Source organism: Mustelus asterias, chromosome 31 (assembly GCF_964213995.1).
Source record: "Mustelus asterias chromosome 31, sMusAst1.hap1.1, whole genome shotgun sequence".
Lineage (NCBI taxonomy): Eukaryota > Metazoa > Chordata > Chondrichthyes > Carcharhiniformes > Triakidae > Mustelus > Mustelus asterias.
This window is the reverse complement of record NC_135831.1, coordinates 12,402,185-12,413,078: the sequence shown is the minus strand read 5'-3', so window position 1 is coordinate 12,413,078 and position 10,894 is coordinate 12,402,185. Positions and strand designations below refer to the sequence as shown.

General features: G+C 44.2%; 1 protein-coding gene and 1 non-coding gene across 2 annotated transcripts in view; one reads left to right on the top strand and one right to left on the bottom strand.

Annotated features, from left to right (window-relative positions):
* Positions 1–3,960: 3,960 nt before the first annotated feature.
* Positions 3,961–4,042, bottom strand: trnas-gcu (transfer RNA serine (anticodon GCU)). The gene has a single exon. It is a non-coding gene; the product is annotated as a tRNA-Ser (tRNA).
* A 5,412-nt stretch (positions 4,043–9,454) lies between these two features.
* LOC144481632 (lysophosphatidic acid receptor 6-like) overlaps positions 9,455–10,894 on the top strand; it is a 29,205-nt gene continuing 27,765 nt past the window's right edge. The window contains exon 1 of the mRNA XM_078200768.1: positions 9,455–9,627. The gene's annotated coding sequence lies outside the window, so the exon portion shown is untranslated. The remainder of the gene's footprint in view (positions 9,628–10,894) is intronic.

The window sequence follows — 10,894 nt, the reverse complement described above, 5'->3', positions numbered from 1 at the left end:
AATTGCCCCTTAGTGTCCAAAAATATTCAGGTTAGGTGGATTGGCCATGTTACATTGCCCCTTAGTTTGTAAAGAAATGTAGGTCAGGTGGATTGGCCATGCTAAATTGCCCCTTTGGGTCCAAAGATATGTATGTTAGGTGGATTGGCCATGTTAAATTGCCCCTTTGTATCCAAAGTTGTGTAGGATAGGTAGGTAGGCCATGCTAAGTTTCTTCTAATTGACCAAAGAGATGTAACTTAGGTGAATTGACAATGCTAAATTGCTGCTCAGTGTCCAAAAATGTGTAGGTTAGGTAGATTGGCCATGCTAAGTTCCTCATTAGTGTCCAAAGATGTGCAGGTTAGGTAGATTGGCCATGCTAAATTGCCCCTTAGTCTAAAGACGTGTAGGTTAGGTAGGTTGACGATGCTAAATTGTTCCATAGTGGACAAAGATGTGCAGATTATGTGGATTGGCCATGCTAAATTGCCTCCTAGTGTCCAAAGATGTGCGAATTAGGTGGATTGGCCATGCTAAATTGCCCCGTAATGTCCAAACATGTGTAGATTACATAGATTGGCCATGCTAACTTGTTCCATTATTAGAGTTCTCTTGGGTAACAGCAATCTAAAGGCACTCAGTTGATTCCTTCCACAAACAGTGCATCAAATGGAAGGTCTTTGATTACTTGTGCACAAGGAGAACTATTCATGGCCAAATCGGATTGACCGGAGCAGTTCTGAGGTGACAGAGAAACAGCTCAGCAGATATAGTCAATTACAGCAAATCAGGAACAAGAGATTTTTCACATTTTTCATTGACAAACATATTTGCCAATTAAATCCCGGCCTTTTGCCCTTTCTCATTTGAAAATTGATTTCTGCTAATCCTTCAGTTGCACAGCATATCCTCATATATTGTGTGCAGTTCTGGTCACCTCACTATAAGAAGGATGTGGAAGCGCTGGAAAGAGTGCAGAGGAGATTTACCAGGATGCTGCCTGGTTTGGAGGGTAGGTCTTATGAGGAAAGGTTGAGGGAGCTAGGGCTGTTCTCTCTGGAGCGGAGGAGGCTGAGGGGAGACTTAATAGAGGTTTATAAAATGATGAAGGGGATAGATAGAGTGAACGTTCAAAGACTATTTCCTCGGGTGGATGGTGCTATTGCAAGGGGGCATAACTATAGGGTTCATGGTGGGAGATATAGGAAGAATATCAGAAGTAGGTTCTTTACGCAGAGAGTGGTTGGGGTGTGGAATGGACTGCCTGCAGTGATAGTGGAGTCAGACACTTTAGGAAAATTTAAGCGGTTATTGGATCGGCACATGGAGCACACCAGGATGATAGGGAGTGGGATAGCTTGATCTTGGTTTCAGATAAAGCTCGGCACAACATCGTGGGCCAAAGGGCCTGTTCTGTGCTGTACTGTTCTATTCTATATCTTGCCTTTCGTATTTGTTATGGAAAAAAATCAGGTCTTGTTCACCCTCTGGTGAGGGCCAACAAAGGAAAATGTTGTGGGGGCCTGTGAATAAATAGCAGAGACTGACTCCTTTTGAAGGTCAATAAGCTGATAAACATTTTCCACTACTGTACAGAGAAAGCATGATTATTTTTAAAATTTGAGCACTTTAACTTCCACACAAATTAACTTCCAAACTATGAAACTTCAATCGGAAGTTTTTAATTTCCCCAATTCCCTCCTTTTGGTCCTCTATGGACATCCGTATGGGCTCTCCGTGATTTCTACATTGATGCACATCAGCTTTCTAAATTCTTCCTCGGTCGATTCATAGATTGGAAGGACTGGGAGGAGATGGGGTGCTGGGCTGTGGACAAAAGAACTAAGGTGACAGATAGAATGGATACAGCAAGAGACAAGCTGAATAACTACATACAGTCAATGAGTGAGGCCAGGCCCACATCAAGGGATTTGAGAAGAGTCTTGAGAGTCTCCAAACCCACCAACAATGTTAGGGAACCAACCCCACCAGTCAAAGGGCTTTTCCTGAGCAATTGAATGCAGGAGGTGCACTGCTCCTGAATAGTAAGCACATCGGTCCCAAACCTATGATCCTCATTGATGTAGAAGCAGCATGTCTCATTGACAGCCATGCACACTCCCCCTTGTGCCGGTTGCAAGAGATCAAAGGCCATGTGGTTCTGAAGCACCACCTTAGAAAGGGACTGAATCTCCGACTGCTGGCCCTAAATGTGCGTGTGCGTGGTAGGTCATGTTTGACCAATCTATTAGAGTTTTTCGAGGAGGTTACCAGGAAAGTGGATGAAGGGAAGGTGGTGGATGTTGTCTACTGGGATTTCAACAAGGCCTTTGACAAGGTCCCTCATGGGAGGTTAGTTAGGAAGGTTCAGTCGCTAGGTATACATGGGGAGGTAGTAAATTGGATTAGACACTGGCTCAATGGAAGAAGCCAGAGAGTGGTTGTGGAGGATTGCTTCTCTGAGTGGAGGCCTGTGACTAGTGGTGTGCCGCAGGGATCGGTGTTGGGTCCATTGTTGTTTGTCATCTATATCAATGATCTGGATGATAATGTGGTCAATTGGATCAGCAAGTTTGCTGATGATACAAAGATTGGAGGTGTAGTGGACAGTGAGGAAGGTTTTCAAAGCTTGCAGAAGGATTTGGACCAACTAGAAAAATGGGCTGAAAAATGGCCAATGGAATTTAACGCAGACAAGTGTGAGATATTGCACTTTGGAATGACAAACCAAAGTAGAACGAACAGGGTAAATGGTAGGACTCTGAAGAGTGCAGTTAAACAGAGGGATCTGGGAATACAGGTACAGAATTCCCTAAAATTGATGTCACAGGTGGATAGAGTCGTAAAGAGTGCCTTTGGTATATTGGCCTTTATAAATCGGAGTATCGAGTATAAAAGTTGGAGTGTTATGGTAAGGTTACATAAGGCATTGGTGAGGCCGAATTTGGAGTATTGTGCACAGTTTTGGTCACCTAGTTACAGGAAGGATGTAAATAAGGTTGAAAGAGTGCAGAGAAGGTTCACAAGGATGTTGCCGGGACTTGAGAAGCTGAGTTACAGAGAGAGATTGAACAGGTTGGGACTTTATTCCCTGGAGCGTAGACGAATGAGGGGAGATTTGATAGAGGTGTATAAGATTTTAATGGGTATAGATAGAGTGAATGCAAGCAGGCTTTTTCCACTGAGGCTAGGGGAGAAAAAAACCAGAAGGCATGGGTTAAGGGTGAAAGGAGAAAAGTTTAAAGGGAATATTAGGGGGGGCTTCTTCACGCAGAGAGTGGTGGGAGTGTGGAATGAGCTGCAGGATAAAGTAGTAAATGCGGGGTGACTTTTAACATTTAAGAAAAACTTGGATGGGTTCATGGATGAGAGGGGTGTGGAGGGATATGGTCCAAGCGCAGGTCAGTGGGACTAGGCAAAAAATGGTTCGGCACAGACAAGAAAGGCCAAAAGGCCTGTTTCTGAGCTGTAATTTTCTATGGTTCTATGGTTCTAAGACTAAGGAAATTTGGCATGTCAGCTACACCTCTCGCCACTTTTACAGATGCACCATAGAAAGCCCAAGACCACAAGAAACTACAAAAGGTCATGAATGTAGCCCAATCCATCACACAAACCAGCCTCCCATCCATTGACTCTGTCTACACTTGCCGCTGCCTTGGAAAAGCAGCCAACATATTCAAGGACCCCACGCAGCCCAGACGTTCTCTCTTCCACCTTCTTCCTTCGGGGAAAAGATACAAAAGTCTGAGATCATGTACCAACCGACTCAAGAACAGCTTCTTCCCTGCTGCCATCAGACTTTTGAATGGACTTACCTCGCACTAAGATGATCTTTCTCTACTCTTTAGCTCTGACTGTAACGCTACATTCTGCACCTTCTCCTTTCCTTCTCTATGAACAAAGAACATTACAGCACAGGAACAGGCCCTTTGGCCCACCAGCCCTGCACTGATCATGCTGCCTGAAATGCATCATCGACGAGGACAGGATTCGAAGCCATGCGTGCAGAGCACAATAGATTAGCAGTCCATCGCCTTAACCACTCAGCCACCTCACCATACAAACGGTATGCTTTGTCTGTATAGCGCACAAGAAATAATACTTTTCACTGTACACTAATACATGTGACAATAATAAATCAAATCAAATCAAATCAAATCAGTGAAGCTGTAAAGAACAGGAATCGATAGAAATAAATACATCTGAACAACATTGAATAATGCATCGCCTTTCTTGTTAGCTTGTTGTTGATCTGTACATGTGAATAATTCACTGTACCAAATTGAGTATTAAGCCGGGAGCAAAACATCAGACTTTTGAATGGACTTACCAGAATGGTCTAGTTTGGACCAGGGAGTGGTGCAGGCTTGGAGGGCCGAAGGGCCTGTTCCTGGGGTGTATTGTTCTTTGTTCTTTTTGTTCTAAAACATTTTCGCATCTGACACTGGAGCTAGGTTTTTGCAAATTGATTAGTGCTGCAGTCGGAAGGAGTTAATATCGATCGCAAGATTGGTGGAAATTGAAGAAAAATAGAATGAATGATTGAACTGAAACCAATAAATACAATTTCACATCAAGCGGTTTAACGTTTGCAGCAGCCCATTACTTACCGGGAACTCCAGCTGCAGCCAGCACAGGGGAGTAAATCTTCTGTGAATCATGAAGTGCCCGTCGAATCTAGAGTTTGACCAGGAATTCAAGACCGGGGCGGCACAGTAGCACAGTGGTTAGCATTGCTGCTTCACAGCTCCACGGTCCCGGGTTCGATTCCCGGCTCGGGTCACTGTCTGTGTGGAGTTTGCACATTCTCCTCGTGTCTGCGTGGGTTTCCTCCGGGTGCTCCGGTTTCCTCCCACAGTCCAAAGATGTGCGGGTTAGGTTGATTGGCCAGGTTAAAAAAAAAAAAAATTGCCCCTTAGAGTCCTGGGATGCGTAGGTTACAGGGATTCGCGGGTAAAATACGTGGGGGTAGGGCCCGGGTGGGATTGTGGTCGGTGCAGACTCGATGGGCCGAATGGCCTCCTTCTGCACTGTAGGGTTTCTATGATCTATGACCCATTATTTCTCCTTGGATGAGAAACCACGATTGGATGGTGATTAATTCTGACAGCACATCTCTGAGCAACACAATGGAAGAATGCCTCCTACTTATAGAACAAGCTCAGCTTCTCAGTGTCTTGTCCCTGGCTGACTGGGACTACTTACAGTCAATGAACAAACAGGTAAAGACAACAACTTTCATTCCAAGAACAATCGAATTCTCAAAGTAGAGACCAAGTCCAGGGGAATGAGAAGGATTTCCCAAAGCTGCCTTCTCCAATACACAGTATCAGGAGACAGTTGGTTTCTCAGGTGTGTCAAATAAACACTAAAAGGTGAACTTTGCTTTTCTACAAACTTCTATTTTTTTATAAAGTCAAAATACTGCCGATGCTGGAATCAGAAACAACAACAGAAAAATGCTGGAAAATCTCAGCAGGTCTGACAGCAGCTCTCGAAGGGTCATCCAGACTCAAAACGTTGGCTCTATTCTCTCTCCACAGATGCTGTCAGACCTGCAGAGATTTTCCAGTATTTTTCTATTTTATTATTTTTTTTAGTTGTATTTACTGCACTTTCCCACTCCCTGCATCATTATATATTTTTAAATCTACTTCTTATCCTGAACAACCACCATTTGCAGTAATTCTATTCTTTTGATTTGATTTCTTATTTTCACATGTATTGGGTGAAAATTATTGTTTCTTGCGCGCTATACCAACGAAGCATACTGTTCATAGAGAAGGAAAGGAGAGGGTGCACAATGTAGTGTTACAGTCATAGCTCGGGTGTAGAGAAAGATCAATTTAATGCGAGGTAGGTCCATTCAAAAGTCTGATGGCAGCCGGGAAGAAGCTGCTCCTGAATCGGTTGGTATGTGACCTCAGACCTTCATGTCTTCTTCCCGACGGAAGAAGGTGGAAGAAAGTACGTCCGGAGTGCGTGGGGCCCATGACTATGCTGGCTGCTTTTCCGAGGCAGCGGGAAGTGTAGATAGACTCAATGGATGGAAAACTGGCTAGTGTGATAGACTGGGCTTCATTCATGATGCTTTGTGGTTTCTTGCAGTCTTGGGCAGAGCAGGAGCCAGACCAAGCTGTGACACAACCAGAAAGAATGCTTTCTATGGTGTATCTGGAAAGGTTGGTGAGAGTCATAGCGGTCATGCCATATTTCCTTGGCCTCCTGAGGAAGTAGAGGCATTGGTGGGCTTTCTTAACCAGAGTGTCGGCATGGAGGGATGTTGGTGGTGAAACTTGAAACTCTCGACCATTTTTACTTCATCCCCATTGATGTAGGCCTGTCTAAAGCACTCATTAATTCCTACTCTTTGTTTCCTCTTTGCCAACCAGTTTTCTATCCATCTGAATACACTTCCCCCAATCCCATAACTTTAATTTTGCATGATAATCTTTTGTGGGACTTTGTCAAATGCTTTCTGAAAGTCCAAATATACTCCATCGGCTGATTCCCCCTTGTCAACTCTACTAGTTACATCTTCGAAGAATTCCAACAGATTTGTCAAGCATGATTTCCCCTTCATAAATCCATGCTGACTCTGTCTGATCCTGCCACTGCTTTCTATATCCTCTGCAATAAAGTCATTGATAATGGATTTGAGAATTTTCCCCACTATCGATGTTAGGCTTACTGGTCTATAATTCCCGACATAATTCCCGATATAATTCCCTGTATAAAAGTAGAGAAGTGTTGTTACAATTGTATAAGGCATTGATGAGACCACACCTAGAGTATTGTGTTCAGTTTTGGTCACCTTCTTTGAGGAAGAATGTGGTGGCACTGGAGGTGGTTCAGAAGAGGTTCACTGGATTGATTCCATAGAATCATAGAAACCCTACAGTGCAGAAAGAGGCCATTTGGCCCATCGAGTCTGCACCGACCACAATCCCACCCAAGCCCTATCCCCATATCCCTACATATTTTACCCACTAATCCCTCTAACCTACGCATCTCAGGACACTAAGGGGCAATTTTAGCATGGCCAATCAACCTAGCCCGCACACCTTTGGACTGTGGGAGGAAACCGGAGCACCCGGAGGAAACCCATGCTTCAAACCCAGGTTTGAAGGGGGCGTCGTATGAGGCACAGTTCAGTAGCTTGGGCTTGTACTCGCTGGAGTACAGAAGAATGAGGGGGGATTTGATTGAGGGATAAAAAATACACAACAGGATTGATAAAGTAAATGTTAACCAAATGTTCCCCCTTCTAGAACAGTCTAGGGCAAGAGATCAAGTTGTAGAGTAAAAGGGGGGAGGTTAAGACAGAGGTAAGGAGGAGCTACTCGACTACCTTATTCTTACTGATTGTGGTCTGAATAACTCATTCTGTTTTTCCTAATACAGGAAACTGCCTGGGTGGCTCCATGGGGAAGGGAAATTTCTTGAAAGAGGTTTTTTTTGCCTTACTGTTTCAAAGGCTTGTAGCAGTGCAAGTTGTTGAAAGCATTGTGAAGAGCACTACCTTCACTGGGAGGTCCTGGCTAGGTAGAGGGTGTCGGATTTACATTCAGGAATTTAGTGAGCCACTCAATTTCATTTGACATCTTCCCACAAGCAGCCGGATTCATCGACCTCACAACTCATCACAGTGGGAGGTGACATTCCATCTTTCCTACATTCCTTTGTTAACTTTGTTGCCTACTCCTCCTGGAGCTACATGAGTAAACCTTACCCACATAAATAAATTATTTGATGAAACCTGACATTTCCCTACCAACCTACAGGCTGTGCAGTTGCACCTCTTTAATTTCAACCATGTTGTACTTTGCCACGTTCACAAACCCCACTACCTTATCTTGTTTTACAATGTTTGTCTTCTCAGTGCTTTTTTTAAGCCATTAGCACTGCAAGTATGTGTCTGACTTTTATTGAAATGAAAACATCTAACATTTCTTATTTCTCTTCCACTCTCATATATTTCCTTTTCAACCTGAGGCAAAATATCATTACTATTCCAACGTGTTCCTCTTTTCTTTTACCACCTGAGGATTTCTTTTCCTCAAATTCTATCCCTCACAAATTGAAATTGATGTCAAAAAAACAAACCTTGATTGTTGAACCAATTCAATATCATCTGCCATTCCTGCTGCTCACCCTGAAGTTTTAAGAAATAGAAGAAGAACAAACAAAAAACAAAGAAAAGTACAGCACAGGAACAGGCCCTTTGCGTCTCCAAGCCCCTATCAATCATGATGCCTTTGCTAGATTAAAAAATAAACCTTCTGCCCTTACTCGGTCCATATCACTCTATTCTCTCCCTGGTCACGTACCTATCCAGATGCCTTTTGAATGTTGCTAATGTGCCTGCTTCAACCATCTCCTCTGGCAGTGCATTCCAGTCACCCAACATTCTCTGTGTGAAAAACCTCCCCCGCACATCTCCCTTAAACCTTCCCCTCTCTCCTTGAAACTATGCCCCCTTGTAATTAACACTTTCACCCTGGGAAAAAGCCTCTGGGGTGAGCAGTGCTGCCTCACAGCACCAGGGACACGGGTTCAATTCCCAGCTTGGGTGGCTATCTGAGCGGAGTCTGCGCCTTCTCCCCATGTCTGCATAGGTTTCCTCCCATAATCCAAAAGACGTGCTGGTTAGGTGCATTGGCCATGCAAAATTCTCCCTCAGTGTTACCCGAAAAGGTGCCGGAATGTGGCGACTGGGGGATTTTCACAGTAACTCCATTGCAGTGTTAATGTCAGCCTACTTGTGACACTAATAAACTCTGACTATCCACTCTGTCTGTGCCTCTCACCATTCTGTAGACATCTGTCATGTCTCCCCTCAGCCTCTGTCTTTCCAGTGAAAACAATCCTAGTTCATTCAACCTCTCCTCATAGCCGACACCCTCGAGACCAGGCTACATCCTGGTGAACCTTCTTTGCACTCTCTCCAAAGCTTCCACGCCCTTCCGGTAGTGTGGTGACCAGAACTACATGCAATACTCCAAATGCGGCCAAACCAAGGTTTTCTGTAGCTGCAATATGATTTCCCAACTCTTGCACTCAATGCCCCGGCCGATGAACACAAGTGTGCCACGTGCCCTCTTAATCGCCTTGGCCATCTGTGTTGCCATTTTTAGGGAACTGTGGACCAGCACGGCCTAAGAGTTCCTAAGAGTTCTGCCATTTACAGATTGAAAAGCAAAATCATTGAATCTGTACAAATCTAAAGTCCAACGTGGTCAATAAATATACTATGACAAGCAAAGCGGAAAGGAAGGATTAGAGAGAATGACGGGAACTTGGTCAATTGGGATCATTATTCAACAGGAAGTTTAAACAGTTCAAAGCAGGGAGAGGATCTCAAAGGGGAAGAGAGAGTAAGGAAGTGGTGCTGGCAAACTCAGAATGTCAGAGACAGAGGAGAAATAGCGAGAAGCTGAGACAGACTGACAGAGAGTGAGAAAAAGAGACAGAGGGAGAGAGAAGGAAGAAAGGGAGAGTGAGAGAGAATTAGACAGGGGCCGAGACATACAGGCTGTCAGACAGAGAGACAGACTAAGAGATAAAAAGACTTCAGAGATTCCACAATCAAACTGGACTGTGCGAAGCCCAAAGTCAGGACTGAACACCCCAGAGTCCCAGGTCAGTAAATCTCTTTCTGCATCGGATGGTGGATTGGCCATGCTTATTGCTCCTTCATGTCCAAAGATTTGATTTCATTTGATTTATTATTGTCACATGTATTAGCATACGGTGAAAAGTATTGTTTCTTATGCGCTATACAGACAAAACATATCATTCATAGAGAAGGAAAGGAGAGGGTGCAGGATGTAGTGTTATAGCCAAAGCTAGGGTGTAAAGAAAGATCAATTTAACGCAAGGCAGGTCCATTCAAAAGTTTGATGGCAGCAGGGAAGAAGCTATTTTTCATAGAATCCCTACAATTCAGACACAGGCCATTCAGCCCATCAAGTTTGCACCAACCACAATCCCACCCAAGCCCCATCCCCTTAACCCCATGAAATTACCCTGCTAGTCCCATTGACACTATGGGGCAATTTACCATGGCCAATTGACCTAACCTGCACAACTTTGGTCTGTTGGAGGAAATCGGAGCACCCGGAGAAAAACCCACGCAGACAACCTGCAAACTCCGCTGTGTTCAACTCCACACAGACAGTGACCCGAGGCCGGAATTGATCCTGGGACCCTGGTGCTGTGAGGCAGCAGTGCTAACCACTGTGCCACCATGCTGATCTCAGACTTTTGTATCTTTTTCGCGATGGAAGAAGGTGGAAAAAAGTACGTCCGGCGTATGTGGAGTCCTTGATTATGCTGGCTGCTTTTCCAAGGCAGCGGGAAGTGGAGACAGAGTCAATGGATGGAAAGCTGGTTTGTGTGATAGACTAGGCTTCATTCATGACCCGTTGTAGTTTCTTGCGGTCTTGGACAGAGCAGGAGCCAGACCAGAAAGAATGCTTTCTATGGTGTGTTGTAGGTAAAAAACCTTTGACACTATTAGTGGTTCAAAATGCAGTGTTTATTTTCACAATTGTGGGAGAAGTGAGGTTCCTAACAGTGGACCCCCAGCCTTCTCATCGAACACAGGTAAGAACAGAGTTTATATATGTCCCGGGCCCCGCCCTCATTACATTGCAATTCTCTAAGATGTCTGTCATTGTTCATGGTGAGATTCTTGTTGTTTTAGCAGTATCTTCCTCTGCGTAGTTTGTTCGATCTCCAAGGCCACGATTGTTCGTCATTTATATCCTTGAAACAACATCACAGGTTTTGCACAAACAAGTTAACTAATCTACATGCAGGTTTGTATCATACTTTATATCAGGATAAGATGAATAACGTATGATGAATATATATATATGAATCTATGGTTATACAAAGACAGAAG